The following is a 19,937-nucleotide window of genomic DNA, read 5'->3' as shown; positions in this document are numbered from 1 at the left end:
TGCAGCCTTCTTGCTTTGGAGTGTATTTGTGGCATGCTGGCCCAGAAAGTGTGCACACCTGCCTGAAGCCAAGCACCTCCTCTGGAGTAAACTTGCCTCCTTGCCTTGGAAAGTGCATGTGGGGTGCAGGTCCAGAAAGTGTGTGAGCCTGCACGCAGCTGAGCACCTCCACTAGAGTAAGAACAGGTAAGAAGCCTCCTTACACTGAGCACCTATTTATTTGTCGTGTCAGGGCAACCAGTCCATTATATTACATTTCTAACAGAACAAAGCAAACAAACAGACAAAATACAAAATTTGTGAGTTTGGTAGTTGGTTAAATGTCCTTTGACCAGTATCTGGCCACTTGGAGTGCTTCTGGTGTTGCTGCAAGAAGGTCCTCCATTGTGCATGTAGCAGGGCTCAGGTTGCATTGCAGCAGGTGGTCAGTGGTTTGCTCCTCTCCACATTTGCATGTCAAGGATTCCACTTTGTAGCCCCATTTCTGAAGGTTGGCTCTGCATCTTGTGGTGCCAGAGCGCAGTCTGTTCAGTGCCTTCCAAGTTGCCCAGTTTTCTGTGTGCCCAGGGGGGAGTCTCTCATTTGGTATCAGCCATTGGTTGAGGTTCTGGGTTTGAGTCTGCCACTTTTGGACTCTTGCTTGCTGAGGTGTTCCAGCGAGTGTCTCTGTAGATCTTAGAAAACTATTTCTAGATTTAAGTCGTTGACGTGCTGGCTGATACCCAAACAAGGGATGGGCTGGAGATATCTCTGCCTTGGTCCTTTCACTATTGGCTGCTACTGAGCACCTGTCTGCAGCGGAGTGCCTCTCCTCTAGAGTAAAACAGCTTAGATACATAAAAAGATGGGAAGGGGAGCCTGGGATTTCCCCCATCATAATGGGCCAATAGAAAACAGATATCTGCCCTCTCGATTTCGGGAGGCTCCCAAAACTAGATCAGGACCCCCACCAAAAGCCGCTACACAAAATGGGTCCAGTTTTATCCAGATTGCGCAAGCATAATCTATTTATTTATTTATGTATTTATTTACAGCTTTTATATTCCGCCCTTCTCACCCCACAGGGGACTCAGGACGGATTACAGTGTACACATATATGGCAAATTTTTGACATACAAACATATACAGACATAGACAGAGGCTATTTTTAACTTTTTCTGGCCACCGGGGAGCTGCGCTTTCATCAGGTTCTTGTGGGGGTTTTTGGGCTATAGGGCCATGTTCTAGAGGCATTTCTCCTGACGTTTCGCCTGCATCTATGGCAAGCATCTATGACGCTTTCATCGTCCATCTGCGACACTGATGAAGCACTTCCGCATTCCCAGCATGCTTCCCCGTTGGAATGCTTTGCTGAAGTCTTCTTTATGGCCTCATAAATCAGTTAATTTAGCCTCCCCACACTTTAAGGTGGTACCTTATTTTCCTACTTGACAGATGCAACTGTCTTTCGGGTTGCAAAGGTTGACAACAGGCTACACACAATTGGTTGGAAACCCACTCCAACTTGGGATGACTTCGAACTCATGACCTTTTGGTCAGAGTGATCTTAATGCAGCTGACACTCAGCCAGCTGCGCCACAATCCCGGTGTTGTATTACCAGTCCTAGAAATCTCTCAAATTTGATTCCGAAAGAAATGGCATTATCTTATTCCACCAAACCTCTGCACAGACAAAGTCCAAAGGAAACATCGAGTGAGGATGGAAGAAGTAGAGTTGGAGGAAGGTTTGTCTTGCATAACGGGGATTTTCAAGGTAATTCTTGCACGTTTTACAAGGAATTGGGGAAACATAGTGTGGGGGAGAGAGCCGAGGAGCTGAGAGTGGGAGAAAAGAAGGAAGGGAACACCGGGGAAGGAGTTGCTGGCAAACAGACAGGAGAAGCAATAAGAGAGAAGGTCAGAGATGTAGGCTGTGGCTGAGTCACCACCGTTAAACCGAAAACGGCTTGAACTATCAGCCCTGACATACCAAACGCAGCCTCAGCCCAAGGGAAAAAGGCTCAGGAATTCTGAAGCTGTGTGCTGAACCTGTCCGTCACCCACAGTTTGGAGAAATGTCAAGTTAATTAAAGAAAATGCTTCTGAGAAATAGGACAAGGTTTGTGACAAAAGAGCCCACAGCACACTTACATCTGGGTTCACCTTGCTTCTAAAGATTTAAAAGAAAAAGCCTAAATCTCTCTGTCCAAGGTCTGGCACAAGCCTAAGCGGACAGATAGAGAGACAAGACTCCAGAAAAATAACGACACAATGGAATTACTAGACATTCTTTTAAATGAACTCAATGTAGCTTGAGGAAGACGGCCCTCCAAGTGTAGTCAGAGAATCATAGAATCAAAGAGTTGGAAGAGACCTCGTGGGCCATCCAGTCCAACCCCATTCTGCCAAGAAGCAGGAATATTGCATTCAAATCACCCCTGACAGATGGCCATCCAGCCTCTGTTTAAAAGCTTCCAAAGAAGGAGCCTCCACCACACTCCGGGGCAGAGAGTTCCACTGCTGAACGGCTCGCACAGTCAGGAAGTTCTTCCTCATGTTCAGATGGAATCTCCTTTCTTGTCGTTTGAAGCCATTGTTTCGCATCCTAGTCTCCAGGGAAGCAGAAAACAAGCTTGCTCCCTCCTCCTCCCTGTGGCTTCCTCTCACATATTTATACATGGCCATCATATCTCCTCTCAGCCTTCTCTTCTTCGGGCTAAACATGCCCAGCTCCTTAAGCCGCTCCTCATAGGGCTTGTTCTCCAGACCCTTGATCATTTTAGTCGCCCTCCTCTGGACACATTCCAGCTTGTCAATATCTCTCTTGAATTGTGGTGCCCAGAATTTGACACAATATTCCAGGTAAAGTGGTCTAACCAAGGCAGAATAGAGCATGGGGAGCATGACTTCCCTAGATCTAGACACTAGGCTCCTATTGATGCAGGCCAAAATCCCATTGGCTTTTTTGCCGCCACATCACATTGTTGGCTCATGTTTAACTTGTTGTCCACAAGGACTCCAAGATCTTGTGTCTTGGTGGTGGATATGTAGGTGGCTGTGGGGCCCTATTTTTGATCCGCATGCTCTCCCGCAGTAAGGACTTCAGATTCCAGACAGAAGGTGGTCCCGGTCAGGGTTGGCTTGATGCACTTTCCTCTTGGCACATTTCTCCCTTTTGCCCTTGATTTATCTGCAGCACTGCTGGTCACAACTGACCTCCAGTTAGAGGACTCAAGGGGCAGGGCTTCCCAGTTCTCTGAGCCTATGCCACAGTTTTTAAGGTTAGCTTTAAGGCCATCTTTCACTTTTCCTGACCACCAACATTATTTTTTCCGTTTTTGAGTTGGGAGTATAGTAACTGCTTTGGGAGATGGTGATCAGGCATTTTGGACAATGTGGCCAGTCTGGCAGAGTTGATGGCATAGAAGCATTGCAGGTGGTCTTTGCTTCTTCCAGCACACTGACATTTGTCCGCTTGTCATCCCAAGAGATTTGCAAAATTTTCAGAGGCAACGCTGATGGAATCGTTCCAAGTGTTGAGTGTGACGTCTGTAGACAGTCCATGTTTCACAGGCATATAGCAGTGCTGGGAGGACAATAGCTTTATAAACAAGCATCTTGGTCTCCATAAGGATATCCCGGTCCTCAAACACTCTCAGAGAGTGTTTTCTTAGTCTAGACTTTAAAGGCACTATGCAAGGGAATGAATCATATCACCAAAAGAGGTCCAGCACTTTGGATAGATCCCTAAAAATCCAGCCTAAGGCTATCATCCTGGCAATATAATACAGCTGGATAAGTTCTCTTGTGAATGTGGTTGGGTTTTGTCAGCGGATGCACATTGGATACACTGAGTTCGTGAGTGCCATGAAACCTGTATATGCATTCTTGGGTGGTGTGTAACTATTTTTCATTGTTTTTAATTAATGCAATAGAACTACTTCTAAAGGTTTATGGAAACCCCCACATTTACATACATTTCTACTACAAAGTAAAAGTAAAATAGCAGAAGTATCACTTTCAACTTGCCATATCAAGATCTTCCAAAAATCATCATCCTACACTGATGGAATTTTTCCAGGAGTTGAGTGTGACATCTGTAGACAGTCCACGTTTCGCAGGTGTATAGCAGGATTTGGAGAACAATGGGTTTATAAACAAGCACCTTGGTATCTCTAAGGATGTCCCAATCCTCAAAAACTCTCTGCTCCATTCGGAAAAATGCTGCACTCGCAGAGCTCAGACGGTGTTGTATTTCAGTGTCAATGTTGACTTTTGTGGACAGGTGGCTGCCAAGGTAGCGGAAATTACCAACATTTTCTAATGTTTATTTATTTATTTATTTATTTATTTACTTTATTTATATTCCGCCCTTCTCACCCCGCAGGGGACTCAGGGCGGATTACAGTGTACACATATATGGCAAACATTCAATGCCAATTTGACATACAAAGTATACACACATACACAGAGGCTATTTAACTTTTTCTGGCCGCCAGGGGAGCTGTCGCTTTCATCGTCTATCTGCGACACTGATGAAGTATTTCCGCATTCCCTGCATGCTTTTGCTGGAGTGCTTTGCTGGAGTCTTTTTTATAGCCTCATAAATCAGTTAATTTAGCCTCCCCACACAAGGTGGTACCTATTTTTTTCTACTTGACAGATGCAACTGTCTTTCGGGTTGCAAAGGTCAACAACAGGCGACACAATTGGTTGGAAGCCCACTCCAAACCGGGCTGGCTTCGAACTCATGACCTTTTGGTCAGAGTGATCTTAATGCAGCTGACACTCAGCCAGCTGTGCATTAAGCTGTGTTTCTTGCATTGCAGAGGGATTGGCTGGTGACTACTGGAAGAGCACTTTGATTTTCTCAATGTTCAATGAGAAGCCGAGCTTCTCGTATGTTTCTGCGAAGATATTTGCAAAGGTGTTTAGAATTCAAACTGAGACTGGACAAACTAAGTGGGGCCAATCCTGAGCTTGTGTGTGCCTTCAGGTCACTCGGTGAGTTATGGCAACCTTATGAACTTTGTACAGTTTTCTTAAACAAAGAAGACTGGTTTTGCCAGTTCCTTCCTGTAAAATACAGCCTACAGCACTTGGTCGTCATTGGTGGTCTCCAAGTACTAACCAGAGTCAAACCTGCTCAGTCGCCAAGATCAGACAGGATCTGGTGCCTTTAGGGTATTTGGGCAGATTGAGGCAGATTGGAGCTGGTTATATGGAGCATATATCTCCTGTGCTGACACAACCTCACTGGCTACATGTTCATTGCAGGGACGAATTCAAAATGCTGGTCTGCATAGGTTCAGACTGGCTAAAAAAACTGTATCTCCCCGTGCAAGTCTTCCCATCCAGCCCTCAAAACAATGGTTCTCATCTCTGCATTTTAAAGGGCCTAAAACCAAACTTCCCTAAAGGTTTGAAGAATGTTCCTGCAGTGTTTTGATTTTGCTCCATTTTGTTTAGAATCATAAAAGCTTCATTAGGCCTTGTAAAACATCCCCAGTGTTATTCTTCCATGGGTCCTTAGCTGAAACTTGGTTCCAAACAACCAGATAATATTCTCCCAGCTCACAATGCCGGTCAATGCTTAAACAATAAGAATTGATCGCAAAAGGAATTAAAACACAGCTCACCTTCATCCTTTTACACAAACTATCCAAAATAGAGTGCTCTACTCGGAGACATAAAGCAGAAGCAAATTGCTGAAGACATTATTAGAGGGAGCCACACGAAAAAGCAGTCATTGGATTAATCCCAGATCAGTTACCGGTGTTTCAAATCTCAAGGTATGCCAGGGTGAATAGAGGATGGGTATCCTCTGAAGTTTGATTCCAGGACCCTCTAAGGATACTGAAATCCACAGGTGTTAAAGTCCCATTGTAGTATAATGGCACAGTAAAATCGTGTCTCTTCTATAAAAAGTTTGGAATTTATGTTCAGGAATATTTTCAATGTATTAATGATATTTTTATCATGTCAGACTAGACTTGAGCCACTTCTGGTGTGAAAAAATTGGCCTCTGTAAGGACCGTTGCCCAGGAGATGCCCAGATGTGTTACTATCATGTGGGAGGCTTTTCTCATGTTGCCGCATGGGAAGCTGGGGCTGACAAATGGGAGCTCACCCCATCTCACAGATTCGAACCACTGACCTTCAGGTCTTCAGGTCAGCAGCTCAGCCAGCAAAAGACTTTAATTCATTGTGCCACCGCTGCTCCTGTATTAACGATTGGATCCATGAATACGGAGTGCTAACATTACATGCAAATTGAGATGGCCCTCTTGTCCCAGATACAATTGGAAAGCTCAAAACCAGCTACAATTGCCAAGGAGAATATGTATGGGGTATACTAGGGCTGGGAGGTTTCGTTCGTTAATTTCGTAATTCGTTATTGATTCGTATTTAAATTAGCTTACGATCCGATATTGAGCCATGCAGGAGCAACTAAAAATCGAAACGAATTTTTCAATTTATTTCGTAATTGTTTCGTAATTGGTTCGAAATCGTTTCGAGATCATTTCGAAATCGTTTCGAAATTGTTTCGTTATTACTTCCGTATGTCTGGTGCAAGTTTTATAGTTGTTCTTTGTTTTATCAGTGATAAAAAAATAAATTATCACACCAACAGTCAACAACAGAGGGAGAGGGAAGGTTTAGAAGTTCCCCCCGTCCGATTTGGAGGGTTTTTTAGCGTATTGCGCAATCGCGCCCGCCATTAATGAATCGATTCGTAATCGTTTCGTAATTGTTTCGTAATTTACGAAATTTCGTATATTTCGAACTTTTTTAAAGAAAAATTTCGGAATTCTTTTAAAAAACGAAACGCAAAAACCCCCTAAAAACAAATAGAGTTTAGAAACAATTTTTTCCGTGGTTGCCCAGCCCTAGGATATACATATTATCTCTGTTAGCAAATCTGGAATAAGAATACTGTATTGTAAAGTTCAATCAGGTGGAACGACAACGCATCTCCTCTTTATTGTCCAAAATACATCTTTGAGCAACTGTAGCCTGCTCTCAACATGGATATTTACTGGACACTTTGAGAAATGCCCAGCTCTCTCTATATATATACATCTAGATACACTGCAATAGCACTGTTTTCAGGGCTGGTAAATAGCCATTTTATGCAGCAGCAACAAAAATGTGGGTTTTGAAAGGGTAAAAAATATTATGTGTTTCATATTATGTTTGGCATTGAATTGTTTCCTGTTTGGAAGCCGTTCGGAGTCCCTCCCCGGAGGTAGTGAAGGATGGGGTATAAATCTATATAAATAAAAATGAAATGTTCGTTTGTGGGATTAACAGAACTCAAAAACTACTGGACGAATTGACACCAAATTTGGACACAATACACGTATTAGGCCAACGAGTGACCATCACTCATAAAACACTGAAAAACACAGTGGAAGAGACTTAAAAAGCCAAAAAACAAAACATTACAACGCATGCGCAAAACCATATATATATATATAAGTAAATATAAAGTTTTTCCTCTGACATTAAGTCCAGTCGTGTCCAACTCTGGGAGTTGGTGCTCATCTCCATTTCTAAGCCGAAGGGACGGCATTGTCCATAGACAACTCCAAGGTATAAATACGCAAACACACATATATACACAAATATATACACACACAAAGCACATATACACAGACTGGGCCAAAGCAACGCATGGCAGGGTGGCTAGTGTTTTTAATAATAATAATAATAATAATAATAATAATAATAATAATAAGTGCAGGTCAAGGTCTTTAGGCACTGTGATTGGCACACTGGATGCAGTGCCTAAAGACCATAATAACAATAATAACAATAATAATAATAATAATAATAATAATAATCCTTTATTTGTACCCCGCTACCATCTCCCAAAGGACTCGGTGCGGCTTATAAAAGGCCAAGCCCAAATAAAACAGTAAAGACAACAACAACAACAAACAGCAAAATAACTTAAAAAACAAAGCAATAGCATTAACAACACACAACGATGCAGTTAAAATCAATGGCAGGGCCAACCCTGTATAATAATTAAAATAAAAAAAAGTGCTGGGCATGACAAGGTGGGGTGTTTGGAGGGGGATGGGCATGCAGATATCCTGGATCTCTCATAAAGTGCATTGGGACATAATGCTAGGACTTTCCTTATTCTGGGAAGGCACACTGGAACAACCACGTTTTCAAGCTCCTCCTAAAAAACCTTGGCCTGCACTTAAACACAATCGGCGCTGACAAGATTATCATCTGCCAGCTGCAAAAGGACACCTTACTGGGATCTGCAGGCATTATTTGCTGATACATCACACAGTCCTAGACACTTGGGAAGTGTCCAACGTGTGATCCAATACAACAGCAGAGTGTCTGCTGTGGACTCATCTTGTTGTGTTTCAAATTACTATTATTATTATTATTATTATTATTATTATTATTATTATTAGTGCCATAGTTCTGCCTAACTCTATCCACCATTAACACAACCTTCTTATTTTCTTACTAGCTTCCACTCTGTCAAGCATTATGGTCTTTCCTAATGAGTCATGCCATCTCGTGATATCGCGGAGATGGGGCCCAAGCCCAAACAAGACATTCATTTAGTGTTTTATACACAATACCTTTAATACGTTTGTGCATGAAACAAAGTTGTGTACATGGAACTATCAAAAAGTGTCATTGTCTCAGTCACTTATGTGAATGGTTTTGGAGTATTTTGGATTTAAGCATTTTCCCGAGGTGCTTCAGTTGTGCATGCCTGCATGGGCAGCAGGCTAAACTAGATGACCGAATACTGTAGTCTCTTCCAAATTTAAGATTTTATGTTTCTTTGACATGGAGAGCATGATATTGAGTTTTCTTGGTCCAAAACCAAGTGTCATTTCCTTCGGGATCTCTTATAAGTCACTGTCTAATATAATGCCATCAAAAAATAAAGCCTCCACATAACACATCCAATCCTCCAAATGATCCACCAGTTCAAATCATCAATAATAAAACCAACCAGCAGAATCACTAGCAGGACAGAGTCACTTCTGCTCTGGCAAGAAAGCATCAAGTCTTGCGGCCTGCTGTGGCAAAACCGGAAACCACAGGTGACACATTTCAACAGAGTCTGAGAATCTCTGATTTATGACAACAAAAAGCCTTTCTTGTCTGTACATGTCTTGTGGAAACGCAAGAATATCAAAAAGCATAATGACCAAATAAATAACACCACAGAATTTAGAGGGTCCATCAGAAGACCATTGAGTCCATTTCATGAGCACAAGGGAGGGAATGTCTGGAAAACAATACAGTGGTGGTTTTGGCTTAATATAAAAGACACAGAAAGACCATCCTCTGATACGAAGGCTGGGGATGATGGCATTTAGTGGTCATTTTGTGATGAGCAAAACACCATCTCAAAAATCAATACATTATCCTTCTAACATTTAACATTAACGGGCAAAAGCCAAGGTTGGATGTACTGTCAGCCCTCCATATTTGTGGGTATGGCTTCTGCAGAGTTGATTACAATGTTTTTATCTATGAATCGCTAGGTTCTCCGGTGTGGCTCTATGGTCAACTTCCACTGGAAGACTTAGAGATTCCTAGACATTATAGTAAAGTTAAAGGTCTCCCCTTGAAATTAAGTCTAGCCATGTCCGACTCTGTGGGGTAGTGCTCATCTCCATTTCTCCATTCTTAGCTGATGAGCTGGTGTTGTCCATAGAAATCTCCTAGGTCCGTGATGGCAAACCTATGACATGTGGCTATGTGTGGTCGCTTAGACTACGTGTGGTCGCATAGAGAGACGTATGGGGCCGCATACCAAGAAGGACGTTTCATCCTTGGCTCCTGCACGGCCAGGTACAGTAGCCAAGGATGAAACATTTGCTGCAGTGTAGTGTAGACACTCTGTGCTGGAAGTCTGTAGACCAAAACAACAGAACTCCGGCACAAAGCATCTAATTCTTTGAGTATTTATATACTGCTTTGAGTCCCGTCCCCCCCTCAAGGGTGAGAAAGGCGGTATATAAATACTGTAAATGAATAAAATGGAAATGGAAACGACTGAATGAATGAACAACAAAAACAACACAACACCTGAGTTATGCTCAGTTTTTTGGCAAATTTTGACACACCAAGCTCAAAAGATTGCCCATCACTGTCCTAATCGTGTGGCCGGCATGACTACATGGAGTGCCATTACCCTCCCGCAGAAGCGGTATCCATTGATCTACACACATTTGTATGTTTTCAAACATTATACTTCTCTAGAAATATTTAGATCCTTCAGCACAATTCTATGGTCAATGTGGCAGGCGTTGACTATAGATTCATATTAGAGGACTGAGAAGTGTTATTGCCAGTAACTTACACTTCAGGAGGGGTCCTGCAAATTACTCCTATTGATGCAGCCTAGGATTCCATTGAGCTTTTTAGGTGCCACATCACAATGTTGGCTGATGTTCAGCTTATGGTCTACTAAGACTCCTAGATCCCTTTCCCATGGACTATTTTCAAGTTACACCCATTTAATATCTGCGCCTTTTATTTATTTTTCTGCCTTAGTACCATATATTTCTCCAAAAAGGAGCTCCCAGTGGCATAATGGGTTAAACCCTTGTGTCAGCAGGACTGAAGACCAACAGGTCAGAGTGAGGATGAGCTCTGTCTGTCAGTTCCAGCTCCCCATGCAGGTACATGAGAGAAGCCTCCCACAAGGATGGTGAGACATCAAAACATCCGGGCCTCCCCTGGGCAACGTCATTGCAGACAGCCAATTCTCTCACACCAGATGTAACTTGCAGTTTCTCAAGTCATCCCTGACACACACACAAAAATCTCCAAAAGCAAACTGCTTCAGCCTCTCCTAACCTATCTGTTCCTCCCCATTAGTCACTTTCTGATGTGTCTCAGTTTTCATCTGGCCATTAAACAGAGGCAAGATGGCCATATGTCAGGGCTACTTGGATTGTGCTTTACGTGCTTGGCAAAGGATTGGACTAGATGGCCCATGCAGTCTCTTCCAACTCTTATTATTCTATGATTACACTAATCTGGGAGAACTAAATTGCCATATTGCTTTGAGGTGCAAAAGTTGAAAGATGCTATACAGAACTGTTTGCAGGGCTTCTCTGTACTTGTGCAGTGTCATAAAAAGCACAACCATTGGCTTAATGGTGTTTACAGCAGCATTAATGCTGTTTACACCAAGATTAGGGGCAAAGCATGCCTCTGTTATTTTATAGCAGGCACGGGAAAAATTGAGCCCTATGATGTTTTGGACTTTCTCATAATTCCTAAGAGCCAACTGTTAGGAATTATGGGAGTTGAAGTCCGAAACGCCTGGAGGGCCCAAGTTTGCCCATGCCTGCATTAACATCACAATCTACACACAATATATAAAATGCCTTCTTTGTGTTCTGCATATGAATATAGCAAGAAATCTGTGGGGGGAAACACCAAAGCACAATTATTACTCTCATAGGTAAGTCATAGAATCAAACAATACTAGAGTTGGAAGAGGCATCATGGGCCATCCAGTCCAACCTCCTGCCAAGAAGCAGGAATTGTGGGAATTAAAGTCCATAGAATCATAGAATCATAGAGTTGGAAGAGACCTCATGGGCCATCCAGTCCAACCCCCTGCCAAGAAGCAGGGGTATTGCATTCAAATCACCCCTGACAGATGGCCACCTAGCCTCTGTTTAAAAGCTTCCAAAGAAGGAGCCTCCACCGTACTCCGGGACAGAGAGTTCTACTGCTGAACGGCTCTCACAGTCAGGAAGTTCTTCCTCATTTTCACAGAATCATAGAATTACTCCAAAATTCCTGGAGGGCTAAAGTTTGCCCCTGCCTGCATTAGACTCCTCACAATACAGCCTAGACTCACATAGGCCTTTTTCGCTTCTGTATCACACCTAGGATCATACAATCCTAGAGTTGGAAGAGACCTTGTAGGCCATCCCATCCAACTCCATTCTGCCAAGAAGCAGGAAAATCACGTTCAAAGCACCCCCAACAGATGACCATCGAGCCTCTGTTTAAAAGCCTCCAAAGAAGGCACCTCCACAACACTTTGGGGTAGAGAGTTCCACTGCTGAACAGCTCTCATAGTTAGGAAGTTCTTCTGCATGTTCAGGTGGAATCTCCTTTCCTGTAGTTTGAAGCCATTGTTCTACATTCTAATCTCCAGGGCAGCAGGAAACAAGCCTGCTCCCTCCTCCCTATGACTTCCCCTCACTTCTTGATCCATGCCTATCATCATGTCTCCTCTCAGCCTTCTCTTCTTCAAGCTAAACATGCCCAGCTCTTTATACCGCTCCTCATAGGGCTTATTCTCCAAACCCTTGATCATTTTAGTCATCCTCTGGACACATTCCAGCTTGTCAACATCTCCCTTCAATTGTGGTGCATCTTTGACTCATGTTCAGCTTGTGACCTGACCCAAACAGTTCTGGCCCAAACTACCTGTCTGAATGTATCTCCTGTTATGAACCATCATGAAATTTAAGATCTTCAGGAGATGCCCTGCTCTCGATCCCACCAACATTGCAAACGTGATAAGTGGGGACAACGGATAGGGCCTTCTCAGCAGTGACCCCCCGTCTGTGGAACTCCCTCCCCAGGGACATCAGATTGGCCACCTCCCTCCTGTCTTTCAGAAGGAAACTTAAGACCTGGCTATGGGACCAAGCGTTCGACCAGTAATAACAGCAACTACAACAAAGGAGAGTCCATATGAACATGAGGAAGAACTTCCTGACTGTGAGAGCCGTTCAGCAGTGGAACTCTCTGCCCCGGAGTGTGGTGGAGGCTCCTTCTTTGGAAGCTTTTAAACAGAGGCTGGATGGCCATCTGTCAGGGGTGCTTTGAATGCAATATTCCTGCTTCTTGGCAGAATGGGGTTGGACTGGATGGCTCATGAGGTCTCTTCCAACTCTTTGATTCTATGATTCTATGACCGTCAACTCATGTTCAGGTTTGTGGTCTACTAAAAGTCCTAGATCTCTCCAACATGTCAAGCCAGATAATGGTTTGAGAGCAGGTGTTTGGCAGCACAAAACCATCCAGGCTGAGGCTCCTCCACTTCCATAACTAAGGCCCAGAGACATGCTCAAACCTCTGCCCACAACAAACAACTCAACTTGATGCCTTTCCAGGCTGACCCCATCCTTGCAACACAAGGCCTGCCCCCTCCCTGCCTTGCTCCTTTGCAAATGGGGGGAGAGAGTGACTCATGCAAAGCCCCCCATTTCTCCCAAGGCCTTGCTGCGCGCGCAGCTCCTCACCTGCGAGTAAAGGAGCTGCAAAGCACCGCCGGCTGACACCAGGAGCCTGGGAGGACGCACTGCGCATGCGTCTCCCAGGGAGCCCGAGCAAATCTTTGCTACTGATGTATACAAACTCGGCCCCGCCTTCGCGCCTCGGTGCGCATGCGCGCTGTTTGTAGTTCAAAGCATCATTGATGACTATGGGCAGAAGGGGTTGGGAGGACTACCAAGACCAGCATGCAACGCGAGGGAATGAAAAGGAGTGGCCTGGGACTTTCTCTCGGGCTACAAAATTGACATTTCCATTCATAAAAATGTTAAGAGGGGAGGAAACAAACTTGGCAAGCTGGAAACTGGGCAATGGTGGGTCATGAGACCTCGCTTTGGGAAGGAGGCATCTCAAGCCAAGATCAAAGAGGGTTTTTGTTGTTGCTCTCTGCCTGATTCCAATTAACAAAAATCTTATTTATTTATTGAAAGTGCAAAAAAAAAAAATAGAAATGTAACATTGCAGATTTTTCTCCATTTATACAAACACATCTAATCACCTCTCAACAAAAGATTGCCCCAGGCACTGCCAGGCCATCAAATGCTAATCAAGGTGGTCAGTTGAAACATTCACACCTAGCTCCAGCAGACAAGAGTCCTTTGTCCCACCCTGGTCATTCCACAAATATATAAACCCTTTTTTCCTAGTTCCAACAGACCTCAGACCTAATCACCTCTCAACAAAAGATTGCTCCAGGCACTGCCGGGCAATCAAATGGTAATCAAGGTGGTCAGTTGAAACATTCACACCTAGCTCCAGCAGACAAGAGTCCTTTGCCCCACCCTGGTCACTCCACAGATATATAAACCCTTTTTCCTAGTTCCAACAGACCTCAGACCTAATCACCTCTCAACAAAAGATTGCTCCAGGCACTGCCAGGCAATCAAATGCTAATCAAGGTGGTCAGTTGAAACATTCACGCCTAGCTCCAGCAGACAAGAGTCCTTTGTCCCACCCTGGTCTTTCCACAGATATATAAACCCTTTTTCCTAGTTCCAACAGACCTCACTACCTCTGAGGATGCTTGCCACAGATGCAGGCGAAACGTCAGGAGAAAATGCCTCTAGAACATGGCCATATAGCCCGGAAAAACCTACAACAACCCAATGTAATCATTTGTGGGATTAGCATAACTCAAAAACCACTGGACGAATTGCCGCCAAATTTGGCCACAAGACACTAACCCAACCACTTGCTCAGCTGGTTCGAGGTTTTGGGCTGGAGTGTTACCAGTACGCTGATGACACTCAGCTGGTGCTGAACATGGAGGGCAGACTGGACTCTGTACCCGATTATTTCCATCAGTGCCTCGAGGCCATTACTGGATGGCTGCGTGCCAGCAGGTTGAGGGTGAATCCGGCAAAAACCAAAATCCTATGGCTGGGTCAACCGGGCAGTGGAGATATCCAGCTGCCTACCCTGGATGGTGAGGCACTACGCTCATCATCATTGGTCAAGAGTCTGGGAGTCCTTTTGGACCCTCTGCTGACGATGGAGGCCCAGTTTTCCACACTGAGCAGAACCGCCTTTTTTCATCGGCGGCAGGCTAGACGGCTGGCCCCCTCCCTGTCCAGGGACGACCTAGCTACGGTGATCCAGGCCACGGTCATCTCAAGACTGGACTACTGTAATGCCCTCTACATTGGCCTTCCTCTGTCGGTGATCCGGAAGCTCAAGTTGGTACAAAATGCAGCTGCTCGGCTTCTTGCGGGAATTCCAATGAGATGCCACATAACCCCAATCTTCCTGCAGCTGCATTGGTTACCAATTGAGCACCGGATCACTTTCAAAGGGATGGTACTCACCTTTAAGGCCTTGCATGGTCTGGGGCCGATGTACCTGAGAATTGGGCCAAACTTCCCACACAAAATCCCCATGACTAACAGAAAATACTGCATTTTATGATGGTCTTTAATGACCCCTCTGACAGCCCCTCACGACCCCCCCCCCCCCCCGGGATCCCGACCCCCAGGTTGAGAAACACTGAGGTAGACTGTCATCCCCATCACCAACAGACCCAGACCCACCATCAGGAGCATCATCCCCATTCCCAGCATGATCATCGGACACAATCACAGGCTGAACAGGCTGACATACACAAGATAGAGTTACAAGCTGGATAGATGCAGGGAATGCCGTGGATGTAGCGTACCTGGATTTCAGTGAGGCCTTCAACAAGGTCCCCCATGACCTTCTGGCAAGGAAACTAGTCCAATGTGGTCTAGGCAAAACTACGGTGAGGTGGATCTGGAATTGGTTAAATGGACGAACCCAGAGGGTGCTCACCAATGCTTCCTCTTCATCCTGGAAAGAAGTGACAAGTGGAGTGCCACAAGCAGGGTTCCGTCCTGGGCCCGGTCCTGCTCAGGATCTTTATTCATGACTTAGATGAAGGGTTAGAAGGCAGGATCATCAAGTTTGCAGACGACACCAAATTGGGAGGGAGAGCCAATACTCCAGAGGACATGAGCAGGATTCAAAACGATCTTGACAGATTAGAGAGATGATTGGCCAAAACTAACAAAATGAAGTTCAACGGTGACAAATGCAATATACTCCACTTTGGCAGGAAGAACGAAATGCAAAGATACAGAATGGGGGACAATGCCTGGCTCCAGAGCAGTACGTGTGAAAAAGATCTTGGACAACAAGTTAAACATGAGCCAACAATGTGATGTGGCGGCAAAAAAAGCCAATGAGATTTTGGCCTGCATCAAGAGGAGCACAGTGTCTAGATCTAGGGAAGTCATGCTACCCCTCTATTCTGCTCTGGTTAGACCACACCTGGAATATTGTGTCCAGTTCTGGGCACCACAATTCAAGAGAGATATTGACAAGCTGGAATGTTGACAAGCTGGAGGGCGACTAAAATGATCAAGGGTCTGGAGAACAAGCCCTATGAGGAGCGGCTTAAGGAGCTGGGCATGTTTAGCCTGAAGAAGAGAAGGCTGAGAGGAGACGTAATAGCCATGTATAAATATGTGAGAGGAAGTCACAGGAAGGAGGGAGCAAGCTTGTTTTCTGCTTCCTTGGAGACTAGGACGCGGAACAATGGCTTCAAACTACAAGAGAGGAGATTTCATCTGAACATGAGGAAGAACTTCCTGACTGTGAGAGTGGTTCAGCAGTGGAACTCTCTGCCTCGGAGTGTGGTGGAGGCTCCTTCTTTGGAAGCTTTTAAGCAGAAGCTGGATGGCCATCTGTCGGGGGTGATTTGAATGCAATATTCCTGCTTCTTGGCAGAATGGAGTTGGACAGGATGGCCCATGAGGTCTCTTCCAACTCTTTGATTCTATGATTCTAATTTGTGGCAGCCACCAAAACAAAGTTTCTGGAGTATAACAACTACTTTCAAAGTAAGTACTGCACACGTTTACAATAGATAGCACTTTCAAACCAGGAACAGAAAAAAAATTATTACATAGTGTTCTTCTTTTTTTTCTCATCTTTCTCCTCTGTTTCCTCATTTTTCTATATCTTCATCACCCTCCCCTTCTCCTCCTCCATCTATTTCTTACCCTTTATCACTTTTCCTTCTCCTTCCTCCTCCTCTTTTTCTTCTGCCAGTAACAACATTTTGCCCAAGACGCTGCAATCCAGGTAGTATTTTCAAAGCCTGTCCTAATCCAGTTACACAGACAATTAACATTTCATTCAGTGTCACATCAAACATAATCACCAAGTTTACAGAAATATCTGTGGAATTCTTTGCTCCTTCCTCAAAGCTTAATTGCCGCTTGCATGTATTTGCAAAGCGCGTTACATGGGAGTGGGAGACATGAAGGGTTTCTAATTGTATACGTTGTTGTCAATTAGCAGAGGATAATTCAGCTTCTAAGTTCAATTGACAGGCTTCTCCTTTACCAAACCACAATGAAATTAACTAAAAGACAGGAGCCCTGGTTAAGCCAATCTTCTGAAGGTTGCAACATATATTTAGGAAAGGTCTGCGCACATTTCCAAGTACATTAATGATCGGTTGGGAATATTGCCCCAATTCAGTTAATATTCACAACCTGCTCCTTAGACTATAAATGTCAACACATTTCAGGCGTGGGTGGGATGCTTGGTTAATTTCATCCACACTCCTTCACGAGGAAAACTGACAATACACTACGCATCGATTTCTAGTGGGTGTGTTTCTTCAAAATGGCACGTACATCGTGTCAATTTTAGAAAATGCCAGGTTCCCCCGTATGCCTTGCTTCACTTTACCTTATTTCCCCTCCCTTTCCCTGAGAGGAAAAAAAAAATAGATAGATACATTGGAAAATATGAAACAATGAATTTGAGTATCTGAAAAATCATACAATCACAGAATAATAGAATCCGAGAATCCCAAGGGATGTCTAGTCGAACCCCATTCTGCCATGCAGGAAGACACAATCCAAGCACTCCTGACAGATGGCCTTCTAGACTCTGTTTCAAAGCGCGCAGAGAAAGCGACTCCACTAGACTCCAAAGCAGATTATTCCACTGTCAATGAGCTTTAACCATCACTATAAGTTCTTCCTCATGTTTAGGTGGAATATTTTTTCCTGCAGTTTGAATCCATTGCTCTGTCTTCAAGGGTGCATCCAGACCAGGTATGGGTGCAATGCCTTGGGATCTTTTCTCAGGCCTTCCTCTCTCACACAAACCTATCCTTCATTCCTTCTCTCTTTCCTTCCTCCTTTCCTCACTCTTTCTTTTTCCCTTCCACCCTTTTGTCCTTCTTTACTTCCTCTCTTCCCTCCCTCTGTCCCCTCCCTCTTTCTCCCTCCCTCCTTCCTTCTCTCTTTCCTTATTCCTTACCTTCCTTCCTTTCTTCCATCCTTCCCTTCTTTCCTTTCTTCCATCCTTCCCTTCCACCCTTCCCTTCCACCCTTTTGTTCTTGCTTCCTTTTTCCTCCCTCTCCCCTCTTTCTCCTTCCTTCCTTCCTTCCTTCCTTCCCTTTTCTCTTTCCTTTTCTTTCCTCCCTCCGCTCCCTCTTTCTCCCTCCTTCCATTCCCTTCCACCCTTTCCTCCTTCCTTCCATATCTGTTTTCTTCCCTTCCTTTCTTCCATTCTTCCCTTCCACCTGTTCCTCCTTCCTTATGTCTTTCCATTCCTTCCTTCCATCCTCCCTTTTCACCCTTTCGTCCTTCCTTCTTTCCTCCCTCTCTCCCTCTTTCTCCTTCTTTCCTTCTGCTGTGTCTTTCCTTACTTCTCTTTCTTTCCTAACTCCCCTCCCTCTTTCTCCTTCCCTCCATTCCCTTCCACCCTTTCTTCCTTTCTTCCTAATCTCTTCCCTTCCTTCCTTCCTTCCTTCCTTCCTTCCTTCCTTTCTTCCCTTTCATCCTTTTGTCCTTCCAGCCTTCCCTCTTTCCTCCTTCCCTCCCTTTCTCTTTCTCCTTTTTTCTTCTCCTTTGTCTTTCCTTACTTCTCTCTTTCCTCCCCTCCTTTTTTCTCCCTCCCTCCATTCCCTTCCAACCTTTCCTCCTTCCTTCTTTATCTCTTTCCTTCCTTCCCTTCCTTCCTTCCTTCCCTTCCTTCCTTCCTTCCTTCCTTCCTTCCTTCCTTCCATCCATCCTTCCCTTACAACCTTTAGTCTTTCCTTCCTTCCCTCTTTCCTCCCTCTCTCAGACGTTCTCCTTCTTTTCTTCTCCTTTGTCTTTCCTTACATCTCTCTTTCCTTCCTCCCTCCCCTCTTTCTCCCGCCCTCCATTCCCTTCCACCCTTTCCTCCTTCCTTCCTTATCTCTTTCCTTCCCTTCCTTCCTATCATCCTTCCCTTTCACCACTTTGTCCTTCCTTCCCTCTCTCCCTCTTCCTCCTTCTTTCCTCCTTCTTTGTCTTTCCATCCTTCTCTCTTTCCTTTATCCTTCCCCTCCTTCCTTCCATTTTGGACTACAATACCCATTCCCAAATTCCTGTGGCTATGCATGCCTGGGGATGAAGCGGCTGTAGGCCAACTTGCCTAAGAAGTGTTGTCCCTGCATAAAATAAGGTCAAACTTTCCACTTTTAAGGTATCAGTGGAGAACTAAACCACAGAAAAGACTTCCCCGTTGGGAAGCATCTGAAAATGCCATTTCAAACAAGGAGTGTTTGACAAGCTCTCTACTCATCCAGAGAAATTCAACATCTTGCAAACACTGCAACTCTGGCTTGCCAAAAAAGTTTTTAAAAGGGCCGAGAGCCACCAAAAGATCCATAAACCTCTCCATTTTACAACCCCTCCAGCTATTGCTGGAATGCTTTCGTTGCCTTTGCGAGGCACGGGTAAATTATAGCTTAAAGCCACTTGAGAAGAAGGTACCTGCAGGGGCAAAAGTGTCATAAACATGCACTGACATCAAAATGTGGTTGCCTTTACTGCACTCTGCACTCTTCGCATTATAGCTCCCCATTAAGATCTAACAGCATATGTCAAGTAGTTCAGCAAGGCTTTCTCATCCTTATGGGGAGTGAGCATAAATAGCCTTCGGGGAATGTTCAGGTAGAAAGGGCTTTACAAGTTCTTGTGGTAAGGGAATGAATTGGACCAGAGCATGCTCTTTTTAATATAACGTTATTCTATCATCAGCTCCACAACCCCATTCCAGACATATCCATTTCAAGACTCACTGAAGATGTGGATGAAGGTAATCCTGAGGGCCATATTCAACCCTTATGGTGTATCTGCATTGTAGA

At 44.5% G+C, this 19,937-nt stretch overlaps 1 protein-coding gene across 2 annotated transcripts in view; it reads right to left on the bottom strand.

Moving 5' to 3' along the window:
• The window catches only part of TSNARE1 (t-SNARE domain containing 1), a 565,931-nt gene extending 552,589 nt beyond the window's left edge, over window positions 1-13,342 (bottom strand). The window contains exon 1 of one of the 2 annotated variants that reach the window (XM_067467251.1): window positions 13,254-13,342. The gene's annotated coding sequence lies outside the window, so the exon portion shown is untranslated. The remainder of the gene's footprint in view (window positions 1-13,253) is intronic. The other variant, XM_067467252.1, reaches the window with a different exon arrangement.
• Window positions 13,343-19,937: the final 6,595 nt, after the last annotated feature.

Source organism: Anolis sagrei, chromosome 4 (assembly GCF_037176765.1).
Source record: "Anolis sagrei isolate rAnoSag1 chromosome 4, rAnoSag1.mat, whole genome shotgun sequence".
Taxonomy (NCBI): Eukaryota; Metazoa; Chordata; class Lepidosauria; order Squamata; family Dactyloidae; genus Anolis; species Anolis sagrei.
This window is presented reverse-complemented; position numbering and strand designations above follow the sequence as displayed.